This window comes from Muntiacus reevesi, chromosome 2 (assembly GCF_963930625.1).
Source record: "Muntiacus reevesi chromosome 2, mMunRee1.1, whole genome shotgun sequence".
Lineage (NCBI taxonomy): Eukaryota > Metazoa > Chordata > Mammalia > Artiodactyla > Cervidae > Muntiacus > Muntiacus reevesi.
The window spans coordinates 88,439,059-88,461,298 of NC_089250.1; the positions used below are offsets into that span (position 1 = coordinate 88,439,059).

The window sequence follows — 22,240 nt, forward strand, 5'->3', positions numbered from 1 at the left end:
CCTGGAATGTGAAATCAAGTGGGCCTTAGGAAGCATCACTATGAATAAAGCTAGTGGAGGTGATAGAATTCCATTTGAGCTATATCAATCCTAAAAGATGATGCTGTTTAAATGCTGCACTCAATAAACCAGCAAATTTGGAAAACTCAGCAGTGGCCATAGGACTGGAAAAGGTCAGTTTTCATTCCAATTCCAAAGAAGGGCAATGCCAAAGACCGCGTAAACTACCACACAATCGCACTCATCTCACACGCTAGTAAAGTAATGCTCAACATTCTCTGAGCCAGACATGAACCATGAACTTCCAGATGTTAAAGTTGGATTTAGAAAAGGCAGAGAAACCAGAGATCAAATTGCCAGCATCCGCTGGATCATCAAAAAAGCAAGATTGTTCTGGGAAAAAATCTATTTCTGCTTTATTGACTACACCAAAGCCTTTGACTGTGTGGATCACCACAAACTGTGGAAAATTCTTAAAGAGATGGGAATACCAGATCTCCTTACCTGCCTCCTGAGAAATCTGTCTGCAGGTCAGGAAGCAACAGTTAGAATTGGATATGGAAAAACAGACTAATTCCAAACTGGGAAAGGAGTATGTCAAGCCTGTATATTGTCACCCTGCTTATTTAACTTTTATGCAGAGTACATCATGAGAAGTGCTGCCTGGATGAAGCACAAGCTGGAATCAAGATTGCTGGGAGAAATATAAATAACCTCAGATACACAGAGGATACCACCCTTACAGCAGAAATTGAAGAAGAACTAAAGAGCCTCTTGATGAAAATGAAAGAGGACAGTGAAAAACTTGGCTTAAAACTAAACACTCAGAAAACTAAGATCATGGCATCTAGTCCCATTACTTCATGGCAAATAGATGGGGAAACAATGGAAACAGTGAGAGACTTGACTTTGGGGGGCTCCAAAATCACTGCAGATGGTGATTGCAGCCATGAAATTAAAAGATGCTTGCTCCTTGGAAGAAAAGCTATGACCAACCTAGACAGCATATTAAAAAGCAGAGACATTGCTCTGTCAGTAAACGTCCATCTTGTCAAGGCTATGATTTTGCCAGTAGTCATGTATTGATGTGAGAGTTGGACTATAAGGAAAGTTAAGCACTGAAGAATTGATGCTTTTGAACTGTGGTGTTGGAGAAGACTCTAGAGTCCCTTGAACTGCAGGGAGATCCAACCAGTCCATCCTAAAGGAAATCAGTGCTGAATATTCATTGGAAGGACTGATGCTGAAGCTGAAACTCCAATACTCTGGCCACCTGATATGAAGAGCTGACTCATTTGAAATGACCCTGATGCTGGGAAAGATTGAAGGCGGGAGGAAAAGGGGATGACAAAGCATGTGATGGTTGGATGGCATCACTGACTTGATGGACATGAGTTTAAGCAAGCCCTGGGAGTTGCTGGAGGACAGGGAAGTCTGGCATGCTGCAGTCCATGGGGTTGCAAAGAGTCAGACACGACTGAGCCACTGGACTGATATTTGATATATGGACACGACTGAGCAACCAAATTGATGTATAATATTATATAAGTTACAGGAGTACAATACCGCGATTCACAATTTTTAGGGTAATTCTCCATTTATTGTTATTGTTTTATTTTTTGTTTTATACAGTGTATCCTTGTTACTTTGTTGTTTAGTGACTAAGTCATGTCCGACTCTTTGTGACCCCACGGACAGTAAGTCTGTGGGGTTTTCCAGGTAAGAACACTAGAGTGAGCTGCCATTTCCTTCTCCGGGGATCTTTCTGACCCAGGGATCAAACCTGTGTCTCCTGCACTGGCAGGTGGATTCCTTACCACTGAGCCACAGGTGAAGCCCATATCTTTGTAGCTTGTTTTATAACTAATAATTTGCTATCTTTTAGTCCCCTACCCTGTGTTTCCCCTCCCTCCTTTCTTCTCCCCACCGGTAACCACTAGTTCGTCATCTATATCTGTCATCTATATCTACATCTATATCCACTAGATCGTCATCTCCCTTTTATGTTATAGTCACTAGTTTGTTGTATTGTTTAGAGTCCACATGTGAACTGATATCACACAGTATTTTTCTATCTCTATCTGACTTATTTCACTCAGCATAATGCCCTCCAAGTACATCCATGTTGCTGCAAATGGCATAATTCATTCTTTTTTATAGCTGGGTAGTATTCCATCGTGTGTGTGTGTGTGTGTGTGTGTGTGTGTGTGTGTGTGTGTGTGTGTGTACACATATTGGGGATTCCCGGATGGCTCAGTGGGTAAAGAGATCCCCTGTCAGTACAGGAGATGCTGATTCGAGCCCTCCGTCAGGAAGATCCTTTGGAGGAGGGCAGGGCAACCCACTCCAGTTTTCTTGCCTGGAGAATCCCATGGATAGAGGAACCTGATAGGCTACAGCCCACAGGGTCTCACAAAGACCTGGACATGACTGAAGCAACTGAGTGTACATTTTCTTTACCCATTTACCTGTTTCTGTGAAAGGTATCAATCAGATATCCTAAGACTTGTCTTGATGATCAAATGCAGTCTGGGGAGCCAAAGCTGGATCGTATTTAGTTAAAGCTGTCCTCTCTAAGGTACAGCTATATAGGTGCTTGGCATGTCTTGCCTGCTCCCAAACAGGTAAGAATAATCCATTGTGAGGACAAAAACTGAAGGTTGTGTGTATATGCATGTGTGGGTGTTGGGGGGGGGGGCTCTTTGTTCAGTAGAAATGTAACGCAGCATAGGGCCAGCTTACAAGAGAGCAAAAATAATACCCTTTGGTTTCAGAAAGAGCCACATTTATCATTAAATCGTCCTCTTTAGGATAAACTGGGGACTTCCCTGATGGTTCAGTGGTTAAGAATCCGCCTGCCAATGCAGGAGACATAAGTTTGATCTCTGGTCCAGGAAGATCCTACATGCCATAGGGCAACTAAGCCTGTGCGCCAGAACTACTGATCCTGCGCTCGAGAGCCTGGGCGCCGCAGCAGGAGAAGCCGGCGCCGGGAGAGGCCTGGGCGCCACAATGAAGAGTAACTCTAGCTGATGCTCACTGCAGCTAGAGAAAGCCCATGCACAGCAATAAAGTCCCAGAGCAGCCAAAAATAAATAGGTAAACATTTTTTTAAAAAAAGATAAACTATGTGTCCAATTACTTCAGAAAACATGAAAGGATACTCTGCCAGCCAGTAGCCAGTCTGCCCTGAGACCCACTCCTGCCCCTGCCCTGCTCAGAGCTGTATGTAGCGCTCAGAGCTGCGTTTCCATGCCTCTCCTGTCTGCTGCAGGCCCAGAGAAGATGAGAAGGTGAGAGAAAGGATGCGCTAGGATGGTTTCCCCTGCTCTGCCTTCTCTGCTGTCTTCAGCAGGGGCTGTACCTCCCCGCGCCACAGGCAGCTTCTGCTGCGGCCTGCCAAGGAGCCCTCCCTCCTCTCACTCACACTCCTTATGATTCCTTATCTGCGAGTGTGAGCTGGGCATTTCTAAGGGACAGAGCGCGGCAAGAGTGACAGGATGTCCCTTCCAAGACTAGGTAAGAATAAAAACCCTGATTTCTGTCTCGTCACCCCCGTTTGCTCTGACGAAGCCGGCCGAGATCTGTGGCAGAGAAGCAGACGGAGACCTGTGGGCAACAGCGGGGGTGAGCTGTGTCTGCCAGCAATCGCTTACATCGGGGCTCCAGGTGACGGCAGCCCTGGCCCATCCCTGGATAACAGACTTGAGGGAGCCACAGCCTGGAGATGCTCCAGCCACAGCCTGGAGATGCCTGGATTCCTCACCCATGGGAGCTGAGAGATAACACATGAGTCTTTTTTTCTGTTTTTTTTTTTTTCATTTATTTATATTAATTGGAAGCTAATTACTTTACAATATTGTAGAGGTTTTAAGCCACAGTGTTTGGGGTGATTTGTTTTGCGGTCACAGGTAACTAAAACATGTCTCCACGTCCCACCAGCAGCTTCTTCCTTTGCTATTAGCAGCCTTGAGAGGGCCTCTGGAGTCTTTAACCCTTGCCACCCCTGCCCTGGGGACAGACCTGGCCTCTGCTCTTGTTAATTACTATGCTGCCTCCCTCTATCTACTCTGTTTGGGTTTTCAGGTCACTTAATCTCCGGTACAGAGTCCCACCCTGGATAGTGTTTGTCTTTCTAGGTGAATCCCGACTAAAAATGGTACAGCTCCCAAATGTGGAGAAATACATCCCTTTGGCATCCATGAGACTTCTTCTTTTTTTTAATGTGTGCATTTATTTATCTGGGGCTGTGCTGGCTCTTGCTCGATGTGCAGGCTTTGCTCCAGTCGTAGAGAGCGGAGGCTGCTCCTCCTTGCAGTGTGAAGGCTCTTCTCGGCGGTGGCTTCCCTCGCTATAGAGCACGGGCTCTGGGCTGTGTGGGCTCAGCAGCTGAGGCGCATGGGCCTGGTTGATCCATGGCCTGTGGGATCTTCCCGGACCAGGGATCGAACCCGTGTCTCCTCCACTGGCAGGAGGATTCTTTACCACTGAACTACCAGGGAAGCCAATCCGTGAGGCTTTTTCTCTTTCCATTAAAGTCAGGGGCTTGAAGGGGCTGGACCAGGCTTTGTATCCCTGTAGGACTGAGTCCCATGGTGTTCAGCACCAGAAGCAGGTAGGTAGTGGCAGAAAAACTAGCTACACTTTCATACCTACTTTCCTATTTATAATTTTGTAATCTTTCTGTTAAAGGGAGCACCCAAATTTATTTAAACTTTCATCTGCCAATCTGGGTCTGCCCCACTGCTTCAAATACATTGGATACCAAAACTGTTGAAGGCCTAAAGAAACTATTTAATTCAACTAAAACAGCACTTTAATCAAGAAAAAAATCTAGAATAATTATTTTACTGTCACTTCCCAAAAGCTTTCAGTCTTTTTTCATTTTCCTCCTTTCACCACGGCTTTCAATGTCTATTTTCACGTGAGTTGGTCTTAAAAAGAAGCACATCACAACATAAAAATCAATAGGATTAACTTTTGTTGTAAGGGATAAACTCATACACTTAGTCATTTTCTTTGGATGACCAAACTTATAGGCTTTTGCTCAGAGAAGCAGATTCATAAATCTTCTTACTTGTCAGTTAGCAAGTCTGATTTGCTTAAAGTCTCTTTCTTTAAAGTCTCTAAAGAGTTAAAGTCTCTTTCCTTTAGGGAGAGGTGGGTAACTAATAAAATAAGAAAGAGTGAGAGTCAACCCCACTCCTTGAAAAAAATAGGAGTCACTGTAGGAGAAATTTCCATGTGACAATCACTTTCTTAGTAACAGACTAAGCCAGGAGATACTGTAAGTATTGAGTCCAATATTTTGACAGAGAAGATTCTTGCAGGCACAGGCCAGCAGCAGATTGACACATATCAACACTTATGAAAATAATAATAAAAACACACATTAGAACAGTGTGGAGATTTCTTAAAAAACTGGAATTAGAACTGCCATATGACCCAGCAATCCCACTTCTGGGCATACACACCAAGGAAACTAGATCTGAAAGAGACACATGCACCCCGATGTTCATCGCAGCACTGTTTATAATAGCCAGGACATGGAAGCAACCTAGATGTCCATCAGCAGATGAATGGATAAGGAAGCTGTGATACATATACACCATGGAATATTACTCAGCTGTTAAAAAGAATTCATTTGAATCAGTTCTAATGAGATGGATGAAACTGGAACCCATTATACAGAGTGAAGTAAGCCAGAAAGATAAAGACCAATACGGTATACTAATGCATATATATATATGGAATTTAGAAAGATGGTAATGATAACCCTATATGCAAAACAGAAAAAGAGACACAGATGTACAGAACAGACTTTTGGACTCTGTGGGAGAAGGCGAGGGTCGGATGTTTTGAGAGAACAGCATCGAAACATGTATATTCTCTATAGTGAAACAGATCACCAGCCCAGGTTGGATGCATGAGACAAGTGCTCAGGCCTGGTGCACTGGGAAGACCCAGAGGAATCAGGTGGAGAGGGAGGTGGGAGGGGGGATCGGGATGAGGAACACATGTAAATCCATGGCTGATTCATGTCAATGTATGACAAAAACCACTACAATATTGTAAACTAATTAGCCTCCAACTAATAAAAATAAATGGAAAAAAAAAACCACACACTAACACACCACATTAAAATTTATTAGAAAAAGTAATATTTTAAAGTACCAAAAAAGAAAATGACTATGAAGTTTGTTGTCAGTCTTGAAATTGTTTCCTGGAGTGACCAGGAAACCTTTGTAGTTTTCATTTAGACTTTCAGATTCTGTGATCTATGACTCCTTTGCTCAGAAATAGCTTCCTCTCCACCCAATCATTAAAATGAAATAAAAATGATTGCATAATCTATATGCAACTGCTTTAATTTGTAGAAAATAAAGTCTCAAGGAGGCAAACTCAACTTTTTTGAATCTTTGGTTTTTAGAAATGTTCTGCTTTCAGTATGCTTTTAGTAGAATAAATGCAGAAGCACAAACCAATTGTATTTAGAAAGTGGCATTACGTTGAAGAATCAGGAATATTCCCCTTCTGTAACTGAGCAGAAACCACTCAGAGCAGAGTAGCTTCTGCTAAACTGGAAGGATTGCTTAAGTCCTGTCCCTTCCTTACAGACTCTGACAAGGTAAGAGACAGGAGGAATCTTAGAGATTATTAATTCCCCCTACGTTGTTGGCAGCCTCCTGGCTCAGTGCTCAACCTCTTGGCTCCCAGTTCAATGGGAGAAGAAATTTCATTGCCTGCAAATATGGTGGTTACAGGCAAGGCTGACTCAGTGGCTATATTTTCCCTTGGAGGCAAACTGGAGACTAGGTAGGAGAGCCTCATTTTTCAATGTTTGGGCAGTAGGACCTGTCTTACTTGAATGATAGAAGTTCTGTCATGAAGAACAATAATCGTGGGAGTGAAAATGGTCACAGATGAATCATTGGATTGCAGCAAAGATGAAAAATATTGTCATATTCTCCATGATGTCCAAACAATTCCTAAGCTGGAAGCCAGATTGCAATCTCTTTCTTTGATGTGCTTTATTGTCTTTTTAATTAGCCATATCTATTTTCCTGCTTATAAATGGGATAAACTTTAAGAGCAACTACAAAAATAAAAAAGCATCATATTCGAGGTCTTATTTCCTTTAGAAAGAACCAAAAAAGCTTAGTTATCCAAGTTTTATGTTCTTAAGGGTGGTGGAAAATCAGGTTGCTATTGTTGTTGAGTTGCTAACTTGTGTCTAATTCTTTGTGATCCCATGGATGTAACCCACCAGGCTTCTCTGTCCTCCACTATATCTCAGAGTTTGCTCAAATGCATGTGCATTGAATTGGTGATGCTATCTAACCATCTCATCCTCTGCCGCCCACTTCTCCTTTTGCCTTTGATCTTTCCTAGCATCAGGGTCTTTTCCAGTGAGCTGGCTCTTTGCATCAGATGGCCAAAGTATTAAAGATTTAGCTTCAGAATCAGTCCCTCTAATGAATATTCAGGGTTGATTTTCTTTAGAGTTGACTGGTTTGATCTCCTTGCAGTCCAAGGGACTCTCAAGCATCTTCTCCAGTGCCACAGTTTGAAAGCATCAATTATTTGGCATTCATGCTTCTTTATGGTTCAACTCTCACATCTGTACCTGACTACTGGGAAAACCCATAGCTTTGACTATATGGACCCTTATTGGCAAAGTGATGTCTCTGCTTTTTAACATGTTGTCTAGGTTTGTCATAGCTTTCCTTCTAAGGAGCATGCAAACTGTGGAAAAACAGGTTAAATTTCTATAAATACACAACAGTACAATCTGCAAACAGCAGTAGAAATAAAATATAGATTCTCTTAAACCAAAATAGGGCTTCCCTATAAAGTTTAATAACTCTGTTAGTAGAAACCCTGACTGAAAATTTTAAGAACAAGAAGTTATGCTAAGGTTTCTAGGTTTATTTTTGTTTGTTTGTTTAAAAAGGTACTCATTCAGATTGAAATCACTGAATGGATTTATGGTATTTAAATTTAAGGAGGGCTGAAAATTATAGCCATGCCATATAGATGGGATTATATAGGACTCAGAGAATTAAGACTAAAAACATTTTCTCATCTCTGTCAATTAAATTTGATTTTCCCTGCTTCCTTTCCAGCAAGAATGCAAAAATGGATGAAATGATAAAAACGAAAAGAAAAATATATAACCTTAGTGAAACAACAATTTCAGATAGAAAACCAGCTTAAAATCTTTAGGTAGTAAGTGTCAATTCAGGTTCATGAGACTTCATCTTAAAGAATATAAGATTTCTTTTTACACTATCTCTAAACTGAAAAATATTTCCCTGGATTTGGTTTAAAAATAACCTTGATACATTATAACCTTGAGTGGAAGCCATTGGCGAAGTTAAAATACAGAGAACTGTTGCCTTGATCAGGTTAAGGAGTGAACAGGCGGTGAATAGGTGAAAATTGGAGAAAAGTGACAGCTAAAAGGAACTGGGAAAGACATCTCAATCCAAAACAGGCTTCTTCCCCACCTGGTTAAGTATCTGGTATTTTAGGGAGCTGACTTCCACATTGTGTCTCTTCCTGACTGCTGGAGTAGATTCAAATTCTAGAAAGTATCCTACTTAAAATAAATATTAATATACTTATTTTCTCTTCCACTAGTGACTGAGCTCTGGCTAATTTCTCTTTGGAACCACAGTGCCTGACACCATGCTTGGCATAGAATAACACACGAAGACAGCTTCATGGATGGACGAGTGGGTAGATAAGTGGGGGAAATAAATGAATAGACATTTATTCAAGGAACCTTGTCATCTGCCCTATCCTCTTGGGCTTTTAGAGTCCCAAACTAGATATGAGCCAATTTCACCTGTGAAATGGACCTGTGGCATGGCCCCTCTTCCCCTAGGAAGGTCCTCAAGATACAGCAAGAGTTCAACACATACTGAGTTGATCAGTGACAATGCTAAGGAGCAATTCTCTCATCTCCAAAAAATCAAATAAGAAACCAGAGCACTGGTGCTTCTTTCCAGGAAAGAGGGGAAACAGACAGCTTGTAATGACTGATCTCAGTGATTTAACTACATGTTTACAATCGATACGGATGCTCTTTCCTCGCTGGTGTCTCCCCCTGATACACACTGACACCCCCTCTACCAGATCCGCTCTTTGTAACCATGAATTGGGACTAAAGTGCCAGCAAATTTGATTTCATTGTTCTGCATGAACGCCAGTCAATTTTCCAAGTGGGACTACTAAAGATGATAATTGTATGTTGTCTAATCTTGTCTGGATGGGTCCCCGCTAGTGGTTTCCCGCTGGTAAACCACTGAAAACATCAAAGGATCAGAACAAGAGCAAACGAAATGTAATGTAGTCTATTCTTTGAGCCAATGTGAGCCTCCTGTTTGAAGAGTATCACTAATGTGTATACAGACGTACGGAGAGGCATGCATAGAGGTACAATTTTTTCCCACTAGGGCAGGATTTACTCAGGGAGTATACTGAGTGATAGTCAATAAAAGGTATGGTAATAAATGATCAGATTGCACTTTTTGGGCACTTGACTGATTATCTTGACTGTTAGATGTTGTATTTTACCTGTCCTCATGCTGAAAGGTTTGAGGAATTCCTTCCTTTCTGGGGGAACACAGGTTACCAGAGCTGGCCCTTGGTGGGTAATTACTAGAAATCAGAAACCATCTTGAACAACACGTTAATGTGAAAAATCTCATTGAGACTTTGTTGTTTCGTGCTTTATCTCATATAACTTGTCTTTTGGGAGGAAACAATCATAGTCTATTATTGATGACTTGTGCTGTTGTGTGGAGAAGAGATGAGGATAATGAAGCTAACATGTGACCCTAAAGCAATTGCTTTCTGTTATGAGAATGGAGTTAGAGCACATTTTATCATAATTACTTGCCCACATATACCTTCCACACTCACTCTTCACATCCTGCTCCTCTAATGTCCTATGGGAAACAGTCAAGTAGATACTGGAGAGAAATGACCATGTTTAAAACATGGCAAGATCATGAAAAAAGTGGGGTTCTGGCCCTATGTGCCCCAAAGACAGAAAGTTCACTTACAGACATATCTTATTTTACCATGTCTCCCTTTGCCGTGCTTCTCAGACACTGTGCTTTTCACAAACTGAAGGTTTGTGGCCGCTCTGTGTCCTGCTAGTCTCTCAGCACTATTTTCCCAGCAGCACTTGTTCACTTTGTGGTTCTGCACCATATTTTGGTAATTGTTGCACCATTCCAAACTTTTTCATTGTTATTCTACTTGTTATAGTGACCTGTGATCTCTGATGCTGTTCAGAAGATGGTTAGCACTTTTTAGCAACAAAGTATTTTTTAATTAAGGTGTGGACCTTGTTTTAGACATAATGCTATTGCACACCTAATAGACTGTAGAGTGCAAACATAACTTTCACATAAAATAACTGGGAAATCAAACAAGTCATGTGACTTCCTTTATTGCCATATTTGCTTTATTACCAATAACCTCAGATATGTACCTTAGTTTTCTGAATGTTGAGCTTTAAGCCAACTTTTTCACTCTCCTCTTTCACTTTCATTAAGAGGCTCTTTAGTTCTTCTTCACTTTCTGCCATAAGGGTGGTGTCATCTGCATATCTGAGGTTATTGATATTTCTCCCAGCAATCTTGATTCCAGCTTGTGCTTCCTCCAGCCCAGTGTTTCTCATGATGTACTCTGCATATAAGTTAAATAAGCAGAGTGACAAAGGTCCATCTAGTCAAGGTTATGGTTTTTCCAGTGGTCATGTATGGATGTGAGAGTTGGACTATAAAGAAAGCTGAGCGCTGAAGAATTGATGCTTTTGAACTGTGGTGTTGGAGAAGACTCTTGAGAATCCCTTGGACTGCAAGGAGATCCAACCAGTCCATCCTAAAGGAGATCAGTCCTGGGTGTTCACTGGAAGGACTGATGCTGAAGCTGAAACTCTAGTACTTTGGTCACCTGATGTGAAGAGCTGACTCATTTGAAATGACCCTGATTCTGGGAAAGATTGAGAACAGGAGGAGAAGGGGACGACAGAGGATGAGATGGTTGGATGGCATCACCGACTCAATGGACATGGGTTTGGGTGGACTCTGGGAGTTGGTGATGGACAGGGAGGCCTGGCGTGCTGGGGTTCATGGGGTCACAAAGAGTCAGACACAACTGAGCGACTGAACTGAACTGAACTGAATGCTATTTCTCCCTAGAATACACTATGGATATATGGAGGTGGGTTTCAAGATAAATTGATATGGGTGTTAGCCATCATTTTGTCCTAAAATACACTGTTCCCCTTGGACTCTGAGGTTCTGTAAGTGGCTAAATGTGTTATTTTCCCTTGGATGAACTAGTTCCCAGTAGGCACGTTCAAACCTCTGGAGAGTCAATACATCCCCCTTGGGCCTATCCTCTCATTAAACAGATGCACCAGTGGAGACCTGCCTGGGGCTCTGGCTGGGATCTTTGATAACAGCTCTTAGGAATTCAGATGTAGATCAGGCTGTGCCACAGCATTCCGTGGAGGATGCGATCAAGGCCCTAGATACTCACTGCATGCACAGAGTTTCCATTCTAGGGGGAAGACAAAGGCCATGAATACAAGGACGCAGTGGGAGGTTTGTGATGGGCCAGCTTGGGAAGCCACAAGAAGACACAGGGAGCGTCCTCCCGAGGGAGTGCTCTCTGCGACCGAAGGATAGATAGCGGTTAACTAGACAAAGGCAGCAAGAAACGTCTGCTGGGGGCTCTGAGGTCAAGTGTGAGGAGCAGAACCAACTGAGAGGTGCTTGGTAGAGAACAAGGCGAGAGGGGGCCAAACCGAGGAAGTAAGTTTTTATCTTACTTTAATTTTAAAAATGATTGAAGTACAATTGATTCACAATATGGTGTTTCAGGTATATAGTAAAGTGATTCAGATATATTTATATTATACTTGTAAATATCTATGTATAAATATATAGATACATATAAATAGATAGATATATACACACATATTATGCGTGCATGCTTGGTCGCTCAGTCACATCTGACTCTTGGCGGCCCTATGGACTGGAGCCCACCAGTGGAGTCTGTCCATGGAATTTTTCAGGCACAAATACTGGAATGTGTTGCCATTTCTTTCTCCAGGATATGTACATATATGCATATATATATTTTTAGATGTTTACTTATCTTTTTATAGAGAGGAGTTAAAGTGGTGTCTTGGGGGTAATAGGAAGCCTCTAAATCTTTTTTTTATTTTATACTGGATTATAGCTGATTAGCAATGTTGTGTTAGTTTCAGGCGTACAGCAAGTTTTTCACGTTCTTTCTCCATGTAGGTTCTTAGGGAATATTGAGCAGAGTTTCCTGTGCTATACAGTAAGTCCTTGTTGGTCATCTGTTCTATATATCAGTGTGTATGAGCGGGAAGGGGAGTGATCTGACTCGTGCGGATGAAAGACTGCAGCGGGGCAAGTGGACTGGGCAAGAGGGACACAGGAGACAGGAAGACAGACTGCATAAGAGACTGTTGCAATTGTCTTGGCAAGATATGATGGTGCAGAGGACAGGAGGGGCGCATGTATGCAGGAGAGACTCAGGGTAGAGTCGAAGGCCAAGTCATTGGCTGGATGAATGCGTGAGACAGGAGCAGGAGTTCAGGGGAAGTCTCAGGTTTCTGACATGACAGATACGTGGGTGGAGATGGCATTACTGAAATAGGATCACAGGAAAGAAGTGGTTGGGAAGGTCTTATGATGGTCACATTGGGGGTATATTCTCTGTAAGCATATTGATTTGGGGCCACCTTTGAGGCCCCAAAGGTAGATACTGACTTAGTGCTGAGGTTCAGAGAAAACAGCGGGAGGAGGGTAACTATAAACACTGTAAGGATGGGGTTTCCTAGGGAGAGGGGAAGAGTGGGAGGTAACCCCATGGAGCATCAAACATGAAGAGAACAGGAGCTTCCGAGAGCGTGAGGAGTGGGCAGAGGGAAGGGGGGTTTCAGGAGCAAGTGGCAAAGGTACGTGAGTGAGAAAACAGTGCCACGAGGGCCAGGAAGCTCATGTTGGAGCCAGCCTGTGGAAGATCTAAGTGTTAGTGAGGTGGGGTGGTGGCTCAGCTGGGAAAGAATCCGCCTGCAAGGTGGGAGACCCGGGTTCCATCCCTGGGTCCGGAAGATCCCCTGGAGAAGGGAAAAGCTACTCACTCCAGTATTCTGGCCTGGAGAATTCCATGGACTGTAGTCCATGGAGTCGCAAAGAATCAGACACGACTGAGCAACTTTCACTTTCACTTTCCAGAATTTTTGCTTGGAGAATCCCATGCACAGAGGACCCTGACAGGCTAGAGTCCATGAGGTTGCAAAGAAGTCAGCCACAACTGAGTGACTGAACACACACACACACACACACACACACACACACACACACACACACACACACACACGGTGAGGGGAACTTGGACCTTATCCAGTAGGCACCACGCAACTCCGGAAGGACTAGGGGCTGGAAATCTACACACTTAAAGCAATGGAGATCGGGTGATTTGAAAGTTGAGAGGTAGGAAACAAAGCTCTCCTTTAGGAGCGCTGTCTGTACTCGTGGAGAAAATCACCTGCAGGAGGGGGTTACACGGGGGGAAGCGTGACCAAGGAGACAGGTGTGAGAGGCCTTGGGGGAAACCAGAGTGCTTCCGTGTTGCAGGGAAGGGCAGAGAGTGGCCCAAGGAGACCCTCCTGCGTCTGCTGTTTCACAGACGGACAGCTCTGTTGCCGCAGATGTCAGGGTGAACAAGAGCAGCCAGCCTTGCGGGGAGACTGATAGGCCTGGCTTTAGGTGTGTTGAGATGTACTGATGGGGGTTATCTGTAGATGGATGAAAATGGGCTGCTGCTGGTTCTCTGCTGCATCACATCTCTGCCACTCTAGAAAGAAGTGAAATTCCACACTAGTCTAAGTTCATTCTCCACCCCTGATTCTACAATTCCTGGAAACACTGGATTTAGGAATACTATGGTGTTTTGATTTGGTTTTATTGTCTTTTTTGCCTTACTTTTTGATCTTAAAATATGGTCTTACTCTCTCCACATCAAAGGTTGAAGGTTCAGATTTTGTGGCAAGAATTTACACGGTTCATCCTTGGCCACTCTTCCCGTATTTCCCTCACCCATTGTTCCCTTTATGTTCCTGTGTCTCTTCCCTTATTCTTTCTCTCTCTGCTGAGGTCTCTCTCAAGAATGTTCAAGTGCAGCTATTCTTGGCCTCACTGCCACAGAGAACCAAAGGTCAGAATGGAGAAGCACACCTTTTTAATTTTCCTGGGAAGCAGAAAGCAGAAACTCTCAGGTCTTGATCAGAAACATTTTGAATTTACCTCTATTTCTCTCTTAGAATGCCTAACAGTTTCTGAGAAACAACTGTCATCTTATATGATTTAAATGTCATTTTATAAACATCTGTCTCTAAAGTTCTGATAGTTTTTCTTTATGGGAGAGCAAGTACAACCTCAAAAGTGAGTCTTATTTACCACTATAATCTCAGTGCTTTATACAGTTCTGGAGTCCAGTCCCCAGTTGGTCAATAAATAAAGGGACGATGAAGGCAGGCGGAAGGCCTTTTTATTATCTCACTAAGCTTTCAGCTTTTTCTAATCTTTTCCCCAGGGGGTAAGTTGTTCCACCAACATGACAGAAAGACTTGGACAGCAGTCACCAGGTACCTTGAAGTATCTTGCATACTGAGGCTGCTTAGAGTTTAACAATTAAAAATGTTGTTAAAGAAGACTGTTGAAATAAGGAAAGCAAGGGTTTGCCAAACTGAAGGCAGCTGTAAGGGTTTTCTGGGTGGCACTAGTAGTAAAGAACCTGCCTGCCAATGCAGGAGATGTAAGAGACATGGGTTTGATCCCTGGATCGAGAAGATCCCCTGGAGAAGGGCATGGCAACCCACTCCAGTGTTCTGCCTGGAGAATCCCATTGACAGAGGAGCCTGGCAGGCTATAGTCCACGACTGAAGCGACTTAGCAAGCATGCAGCTCTAAATTCACAACCAATATGAAAAAGAAATTGTATGTAAAAGCTAAATATATTTGCAAATGTTTGTGTGCTTCTTAACCTTTCCTGTATTCAGTTATTACTTAGCAGCAGCGTGCGTGCTGCTTTTCCGTGTGATTATAGACGCCATCTAGTGGTGAAGAGCGGCAGCTGCTCCTAGAGCCATTCAACTTCTATGTTAATTATTATTACTTTTTTATTTCTTAAAGGTAGAATCCAAAACACTGCTTAAAGAATACTGTTAAGTCCCAAGCAGGAATACAATTTGCAGGATTAAGGTATAAACTTTTGGGACTCCCCGACAGTCCAGTGCTTAAGACTCTGCTTGCCAATGTGAGCGGTGTGAGTTCTATCCCTGGTTGGGGATTCCACAACCCACAAAAAATCAAAACCCTAAAAACAGGAGTAAAATTGTAACAACCTAAACAAAGCTTTAAAGAACTGTGTAGTCTATCCACCTGCTCCTTTATTCATTCATCGGATATTTATCAAGCCCTTCCCCTGTGCTAGCTTTGGTATGAAGGACTCGAAATAAAATCCCAGTGCCGACCTTAAATAGTAAGAGGAAATGGTAAATGTTGGCGGTCCACTGTGTTTTTGGCACTCACTAATACCCCACATCATATGGAATCATCACCATGGCTCTCTGAGGTATGACTGTCCCCGTTTTTCAGATAAGGAAAATGGAACTTTGAGATATCACTTGTCTATAGTTCTGTATCTAAGAAGCTTGCAAACCAGATTCAGAGCCTGCGTTTTCTGACATCGAAGTGGGTGAGCTCCTAAAAATCGACAGTTCAGGCTACAAAAGATAGGACAAAGTGGGAGAGGTTTTTGAGTTACATACAATTTAGGCCTTTTTTTGTTTCTTTTTTCTTGAAGTGAGATGAAGCAAAAAGGCAGAAGACCATTTTAAGGGTGGTGAAATTTGTGCAAATCATTTAGCTGTGGGTCTGGACTGCAGAAGGTAAGGGGTAGAAATATGAAGAGATGTGGCCAAGAGTTTGAATCATCAGAAAAGAAATAATCCATCTGTCTTGGACGATTCTTGGAGATACATTGGATTGGGAACGTTACAACAGAGACCAACATAAAGGAAGGATATTAGTCCCTAATCTTTGATCACTCCGGCCAGTATTGCCTTTCCAGATATCTCTAGCACCTGTCTATACAGTATGACATTTTTTAATGTGTTGCCTTTCCACTGTTCTTCAAATTGTTTCCTGTGTAAAAATCCCAGTTCAGCTCTCTCATAGTTCCTTGAGGACAGTCTCATTATTTCTGTGTAATAATCTTCTGTTGGAGAAGGAAATGGCAACCCACTCCAATACTCTTGCCTGGAGAATTCCATGGACAGAGGAGCCTGGCGGGCTGCAGTCCATGGGATCACAAAGAGTCGACACGACTGAGCAACTAACACTACTACTATTACAGAAATATACTTGCGAAATGAGTTGTTGTTGTTTTTTTTCTAATTATTAAGTGGGTTTCTTCTTAGCTCCTGGGGATAATATATGACAACAGCACACTGTTTAATGACTCTTCCATTATTCTACTGGGTTCCATTTGAAGAGGAGAGGAACGTGTGCTTATTTTTATTAGCACTATCGGCACAGTCATGACCAGGGTCAGTAACCCAGCTTTTTGAACTGCAGCTTAACTTTTTTTGAAATTGCTGCAGAACTTGGCACTTCTTGTTTTGCTTCACAAGGCCATATCCTACCAAGTTTCTGATTCCATTTGGAAAGAAAGGTGAAACATGCCCAGTGCGTGTCCACATGGGAGGGCTTCTCCTCTAAGAAGAAAACAGGCCTTGGCAGAGATTAGCCACCCAATAAGTGCTTGTTACTGAAGTGAATCAGCCTGTGCTAGACTTCAGGGCGCAGCTGTCTCCACAGCGTGCCTTGCACAGCCACTTCCTGCGGGCTTGCCCTCCATGCTTCCTCTTGCTGGGCGTGCACCTTTTCCCCCTCCTGGCTCAGCCAGTCTGATGCCCTGGGTGAAGCCTTCCCTGTGTGGCCCAAGCTTTTTTGCCCGCAGACAGTTGACTCTCTTACTCTGCCTCTGGGCGCCTCTCATTGGTGGTTCTGGAGCAACCTCTCATGAACTTCATTGCTCCAGTGTACAGCCCTTTGGAACCTTCCAATCTAACATAATGCACTGAGTACAGCACGCAATTAATACTTATTTGTTGCAAATTATGAATATTCATTTGACTTAAAAGAAATACTTAAAAAGAAATACTTTTAAAAACAGAGTTAAAAATACTTTTAAAAAGCTAGGGAAGGGAAAAAAAAGAAATGAGGGTGGGACCCGAAAGCTTTACTTAACTTAGACTTAGCTATTTAGGACTATTACAGTACATGCATATCATCTGTAAGCAGAATCTTTCTGGAGTGTGTCAAGGAAGTCAAACTCCCGTTCCGCTCAATTCAAAGGTAAATAGATCCGAGTACCAGCCAAGGTCAGCCAACAAGCTCAAAATCTTGGAATGGGGTAGACAGCTGGTATGTCTTTGAACTGTGGGCTTCTTTTACACCTTTTAGAGGAAGATAGGTAAGATTGATGTTGGAGTTATTTCAGAGGGAGTTGATATGCTGATTCAGAATTGTAAAGAGCATTACTCCCTTGAGTTTGTTGCTTTAGGAACTCTTAGGGTATTATGAATTCATAGGAGAAAAAAAGACTTGAAACACAGAAGTGAGGCTTAGAGAACAAGAGAGTCTTGACCTGAGGGAAGGTGGAGGTAAAGTGATGAAATTCAGGATTGTTCACTCTGGCTTTTAGGCAAATACATTTTCATACTTCAGAGCTGATATTCTTCTTTAAAACTTCAGGGAAGTTTATAGCTTTAATAGAAAAAAGAATTTTTTTTTCAGTAAGATACTCTAAGGCCAAAATGATGAAGTGATGTATTAATGCATGCATGCATGCGGGCTAAGTCGCTTCAGTTCTGTCCGACTCTTTGTGACCCTATGGACCATAGCCTGCCAGGGTCCTCTGTCCAAGGCAAGAATACTAGAGAGGGTTACCGTGCGCTCCTCCAGGGGATCTTCCCAACCCAGGGATGGAACCCAGGTCTCCTACATTGCTGGCAGATTCTTTACCAGCTGAGCCACAAGGGAAGACCAAGAATACTAGAGTGGGTAACCTATCCCTTCTCCAGCAGATCTTTCTGGCCCAGGAATCGAACCGTGGCCTCCTCCATTGCAGGTGGATTCTTTACCAACTGAGCTATGAGAGAAGCCCACTTAGGGCATTTCAATTTGAGTTTGCAAGACTAAGGACCAAATCACTTTGCTGTACACCTTAAACTAATACAACATTGTTAATCAATTATACTCCAATATATAAAAGATGTTAAAAAGCAAACTAGCCTATGGCTAACATTTATATATATATGAAATTAACCACTGATGTCCTCTCATAAGATTTTGGACATGCCTGGATTTCATATCTTTAATAGTTTAGTTATGCTTGATGCACTAATAAATTTCGTCTGTAGGCACTTTGCTTTAAACTTACTGTAGACACATTTTAAACTAAGGTACGTCAGAGCAGTCACCTCATCACTGGGTTGTATTTATAGTTTTTTCATAAGCATTGTTTATTTTCTATCAAAATAGGTCTTGGTTGTTGATCAAAAATAAAATACAGGCTTCCTTATTAGATCATTATGGACCTTAAGGAGGAAGTCAAAGCTTCTTCCTCATCTATCAGACAGTGGATGGTGCAGCCTCAGAACCAAGAGCCACCTTGGAGACAATCCGCAAACTGGCGCAGTCACTGCCTTAGGAGTCCAAAGGCTGAGGGGGCTTGGCTCTTTTCCTCAGGGCCCTTAGAACAGTGGGGAAAACGAGGACACGCGCAGTTCTGTGAAGAGTGAGAAGCACCGTGGTGTGAAGGGGGAGGTCTGTTCTCCCTCGGCTCCTGCAGGAGGTGTCCGTCCATGGCTGCTCCTGTGTCCACACCTCTAGTAGAGTATCTGCCATGTGTGGGCATGCACGCAGGTGAGAGGGCGAGCTGATGAAGGGCAGGGCCTAGTCCTCTGCACGTGTATATCCCCAGCACCTGTTGGATCATCACAGGGCCTCCACACATGTTTGTTAATAAACCGAAAACTTGATATATACTGCTAATGAGGTGACAGGAGAACACAGAGCTTTGGTCATGTCACAATATAGCTCTCTGGCATGTTTTATTAAACACATTCCCATATTGTATAGCCCTCTTTTACAGAGATATAAAAGGCTGTACAATGTTTACATGCTTTAGTTCACAGAGAAATATAGCATGGGAGGGACCGCCCCTAACTTTTAGGAGGGTTATGTTCTAGGGTGTGTTTGGGATAGGGAAGTACTGAGAACATTATCTCTCCAGGAAGAACCTCCAGAAAAGGAGGAACTGAAAACTCTGAATCCAGTCTCAGGAAACACAATCCGAGCAGCTGGGCCACGGTGAAGCCGGCTCAGGAAACCCAACGGCGGGACTGGAAGGTAAAGTAGCCTCTACCTAGCAGTCTATTCCTGTTACTGAACCTTTAGGCACAGTCAACTCCAATATAGCTTCAGAAGTCCTCAGAGGTCCTTTAATCTTTTAGCAACCAATTCAAGTGTCGAGCAAATTACATAGTTTCAAGATAGTTTCAGGTAAAGCTTCCTGGGTGATCAACATGTCCTAGCAAAGTAGAAAAGGTGGGTATAAAAAGTTCCTTTTCTCTTCATCGAGATCAAGATCTAAGAGCATTTCTCCTTTGGGTGGAGGGCGGCCTGGAGGCGGAGTGGGCGGGCCCGGGGGCTGGGCTGGGGAGCCTGGACCGCACGCCTCTCCAGCCCCCTTCCAGACTCGGGAAGGTCTGTTCTCCGCAGCATTCCTGCGCGCTGGCGTCGCCTGACCTCCCGCATGTTTCTCAGGGCATCCTCCCACTCCAGCTCCTGGGGGCACAGGGCCGCCGGGGACGTCTGGAGAGCCCTGGGAGCGGGCGCACGGTAGGGTTGCCCCTCCTGCCGTCTTCTGTGATCCAGCGATGCGGCGGTGCTGGGGCAGGTGCCTGCGTAGGACCCGGCAGCTCTGTCGTGGGCCGGCGACGCCCAGCCTCTCCTGGGAGGTGTGTGTGTGGCGGGGGTGGGGGTTTGGGAGTGTGGGGGGTGGGGACCCGGCGCCGTGGGGGTGGGGTGGGGTGGGGCGCGATTCCGGAGAGTGTACCGGCAGGGACTCTGCCAGGGGGCGGCGCGGAGCCAGATTCGAGGGTGTCTGCGTGTGTGTGTTTCTCACTGAGTCTTTGATCAGGTCTTTATTCAAAATGAGCTGTCCAAAATGAGTTGACCTTCAGGGGGTAAACACAGGCAAGTTTGTGCAGCAGGATTCTTCTCTTCCGTGGTGGGTTTTCTGCGGGGCTTCCCAGTGGCCGGTGTCTTGCTTTCTGCAGCCTCCCCCACCCCCACGCCTCCGCCGACCCCCTTCCCTTCCTGCCCCCGCCCCCCCCCCCGCCCAAGACTTCTTCAGTTTCTTTACAAATACAGCCTCCTTGCCTTTCTTTCCTACTAAAGTCTAATTGCCTGGAACCCCTCCCCATCTGATCTGGCTTCTAGGGCCACTGCTGCCCTAGCCTCCTGGAGGTTTGATTCTTAGCCTGCCCAGGTGCATGGCTTTTGCACGTGGGTTTAGTTAGATTCAACATAATTCTCAGGCTTCTCAGTGGATTCTTTTTCAGGACCCTGCGATGACTCTCCTTGCGTGGTGCTCTGGGACTTTTCAGAATTCTCCCAAGGTCTGTGTTGAGCATCTCGTGCATGGGAAGGTTGTAGTTACTCTTGAAAGAGTCAGGTGCCACACAGATCATCTCACTTGCTGAAAGCAAATTCGAAACGGTGCCTACCAGGCGCAAGTTTCAAAACGTTCAATTTGTCTACATTAAGCAGAGTAATTCCTTTATGAAGGGAAGGGGGAATTAGGGAGCCAGCGATGTTCCTCAAGGCCTTGATACCATCTTCCCAATGATAGGAGATGCCGGGTCCCCTGCCGTTCGCACACCATGGTTTCCCAGTTTGCGCTTGCCAGCGCTCATCTGCTCAAAGACAGAGACCTACTGATATTATTCCAGGCCTTACGTTTCTGAAGAAGCCAAACAGCCCCCTTCCTCCTCTCATCGCCTTCAACATCATCTTCAACCAACAAAGGAAGTTCAGACTTCCTCAACACGGTGACCTTTAGCCGTGGCCAGCCCGGTAAGGCCGAGGCAGCCAGGGAAAAGCAGATGAAGATGGCACACCACTGCGGGGCCACCGTGCCAGGTTTGGTTGGCTCAACGTGCGGGCCCCACGACGCGTCAATTTCCCCTGTTAAGAATCACATTTCTCAAATTGTAGGAATTAAAAAAAGATTATGTATTGCTCAGTAAGAATTTTCGGCAACTGTCGCTGAGAACCCAGTAAGACGCCAATTACGACATCACTGCAACAGATTTCGGGATTTTTAACTTATCGCTGCCAGAGGGGCGAAAACAAATCCCAAGGAGGACGGCTACAGCGTTCCCGGACCGCGGGTGCAGGTAGGCTGCCCCCCGCCTGAGGCCGTGGGCGCCGCGCCGCTCGCAGCCCCCTCCCGCAGGAAGAGCGCCGAGCCCCTCCCGGCCGCGCCGCTCCAGTGCACCGCGGGGCCTGGGAACCGCGCACCGGCTGCGCCCGGAGCCCCGTGGGGCGGCGGGACGGACGGCGCCGGCTCCCAATCGCGGGGCGGGGCCGAGGGGGCCGGCGGGCGGTGGCCAATGGGAGGCCGCGGAGCGGACGGGGGGTGGGGCCGCCGGGCGGGCGGGCCGCGGCGTCGGGAGCCGGCGCTGCAGAGTGGGAGCCCGGGAGGAGCCGGCGGAGCCGGAGGAGGACGGAGGAGGAGGAGCAGCGCCGCGCCCCCGCCCCGACCGACCGACCGCCCGCTCGCTCGAGCGCAGGCCGATCGCTCCAGCCGCAGCCGGCGGGTCCCGGCCGCCTCTCGCCGGAGCCCGGCGCGGGCAGGGTCCGGGCCGATGGGCAGCCCCGGGCAGCGGCGGGCGGCGAGGAGGCGGCCCCGGTAGGCGCCGCCGCGAGCTCGCGAGCTGCAGCAGGTCGCGGCGGACTGCGTCTCCGAGGTGCGTTCCAGGCGACTAGCGACGGGAGGCGAGGCGGGGTCCGCTCGGGAGTCTCCGGTCGTGTCCCGGAAC

The 22,240-nt window shown here is 45.1% G+C and overlaps 1 protein-coding gene across 7 annotated transcripts in view; it reads left to right on the forward strand.

The window, feature by feature from the left end:
• Positions 1-20,068: 20,068 nt before the first annotated feature.
• Positions 20,069-22,240, forward strand: part of SIPA1L2 (signal induced proliferation associated 1 like 2) — a 233,150-nt gene continuing 230,978 nt past the window's right edge. For 5 of the 7 annotated variants that reach the window (XM_065922302.1, XM_065922298.1, XM_065922309.1 and 2 more), the window contains exon 1: positions 21,921-22,168. The gene's annotated coding sequence lies outside the window, so the exon portion shown is untranslated. Of the gene's footprint in view, positions 20,153-21,920; positions 22,169-22,240 lie in introns of those variants that run through there. The other 2 variants (XM_065922299.1, XM_065922308.1) reach the window with 2 other exon arrangements.